This window comes from Durio zibethinus, chromosome 4 (assembly GCF_047325235.1).
Source record: "Durio zibethinus cultivar Kanyao isolate XHJ-2024 chromosome 4, ASM4732523v1, whole genome shotgun sequence".
In the NCBI taxonomy this organism is placed as follows: Eukaryota; Viridiplantae; Streptophyta; class Magnoliopsida; order Malvales; family Malvaceae; genus Durio; species Durio zibethinus.
The window spans coordinates 17,974,468-17,977,005 of record NC_143165.1 but is presented as its reverse complement, the minus strand read 5'-3'; positions in this window follow the sequence as shown (position 1 = coordinate 17,977,005).

The window sequence follows — 2,538 nt, the reverse complement described above, 5'->3', positions numbered from 1 at the left end:
ATTTATTTTGATCTTTCTTTATTTGCATACGCAGATCTCGGAGTGTTGATTTGGTTCCACTTGATAAAGAAATTGAAAGAATATTTAGGTGACTAAGGAAAGAGCAAACAAAAAGTTTAATGGTAAATGTAGTAAATGAAGGTCATAGAACTCTTAGGGACTATGTCATCCTAAACTCTGAAGGCTTCCAACCTTCTATTTGAAGGCTGATGATCCAAGCCAACCATTTTGAGATCAAACCTTTAATAATTCAAATGGTCCAAACTTCTATTCAATTTGGATGACTATTGAATAATGATCCTAAACTTTATATTTCTAACTTTATTGAGCTTTTTGATACATTTAAATATAATGTAGTTTCTGATAATGTGATCAGACTAAGATTATTTCCTTTTTCTCTTAGGGATAAATTGAAGAAATGGTTGTCTTCACTTCCTTTTAGCTCTATTATAATGTTGGGTGATTTAGTCCAAAAGTTCCTCTTCAAATTCTTTCCACTAACCAAGATGGCTAAAATGAGGAATGAAATCACCACCTTCCAACAATTGGATGGCAAAACATTGTATGCTGCGTGAGTGAGTTATAAAGAATTATTGCACAAGTGTCCACACCCTGGTCTCCGACAATGGCTAGGTTGCACCGCCAATAAGAACAACTTTAGATTCAACTGTTGGAGGAGCTATCACAAATAAGTTAGTTGGGGAAGTTTATGAGTTGATTAAAGACATGGCGACAAACAACTACAAGTGGGGTACCAAAAAGAAAGTCCATCAGAAAGCTACTGGGATATATGAGTTTGATAGACTCACCTCCATCACATCCCAGCTAGCTAGCCTAATCAATAAAATAGATGTGTTCGGAACCCAAACACCAAATTGCCCTTTTTTGAGCCATCCAAAGCCCATTCATGACTTTTAATATTTGTGAAGGACCACATTATTTAGATCGGTGCCAATTTAGGGTAGAAACCATACATTATGCCCAACAAGCTAAACCTACCTATAACTTTTATAGTAACACCTATAACCTAGGCTAGAAGAACCATACCAACTTTCATGGAATCAAAACTGACCCAACTACCAAAATGCCAACCAAACATCTAACGTTCCCCCAACCCAATGACCCATAATCCGTCTAAAAAAATAAGTTTAGCCTTGAAAAGATGCTTACATAACTCATGCAAACCCAAAATGCCACTATCCAAAGCCAAGCTGCCTCTATCAAAAACCTATAAATCTAAATGGGCTAATTAGCTAATGCCTTAGCCAACCACCTATTAGGATCCTTACATAGTAACACTAAGTCCAACCCTTAAAAACAAGGCAATGAGGTAACTTATTTTTCTAATGATAAGGATGATTTGATGGATGAACTTATGGTGGTTAACTTGTCGAGTTTTGTGAAAAGACCTAAAAAAAAATGCTTTGGAGAGGAAATAACTATGGAAGATGAAGAATTGCTTCAGTTTGAAATGAAGATTCTAAAAAACATTAACCTAATGGAAAACATTTAAGATGAAGTTTAAGACACTTTGAAGGAAAATAAGCCTAAGGAAATGGATAAAAGTTTTGAAATTAAATAGAACCCTAAAAGGAAAGAAGTTCAAAAGAAGGATCCACAAGAAGTTGAAGAGGAATACAAGGATTTTGCTAGGGAGAATAAAGATCTTTTACAAGTTGGAAAAGTGCTCTTGAAGAGCATAAAACTTAATGTGGAAATGTAAGAAGAAAATAATGAAGTAAAAAGAGTAAAGATAACTCAAAGAATGTCAACCCAAAAGAAGACATTTGAAGTAACTCAATCAACATCAACACCTAAATGGAGAGTGCTACATAAGGAGTTAAAAAAAGTTACACTTGTTGATGAGTGTAGCCTAATGCTTTTACAAATTCTTCCAACTAAATAAGATGACCCAAGGAGTTTTAGCATTCCATGTTCTGTTGGTCATTTATATTTTGATGAAGTTTTATGTAATTTAGGGTCTAGCATTAACCTAATGCCTATGAATATTTTTGTGCAACTTTGAGTTAATGCATTAAGACCTCAAAATTTCAGTACAAAATGTATTGATAAATTTGTAAAGAAGCCATAAGGAATTCTAGAGAATGTCCTTGTTAAAGTGGGTAAATATGCTTTTCCAATCGATTTTGCTATTTTAGGCACGAAAGATAGTGAATCCCCTTTGCTATTAGGTAGACCCTTTCTAATAACCTTAAGAGCCTTAATTGATGTTTATAATTTTAAGGTAACATTGAGGTTAAAGAGGAAAAGATAAGCTTTAAAATTGGAGGACAAGGTATCCTTAGGAATGAAAAGGATGTTTAAGGAATGTCTAGCCTAAAAGATAAAAAAAAGGAAAACTAATGCATAGAGAGCCTTATCATAACCAAAATAACCAGCCCTTGAGCCTAATTTTGAGAACTCACTTGGGCTAGCCCACAAAACCTAACTCCAAGCAATCCCAATAACCATTTCACAAGCCCAAGTTTGAAAAGCCCAATGTTAAACCCTAGACCAATTTATGTTATCCCTACTAAG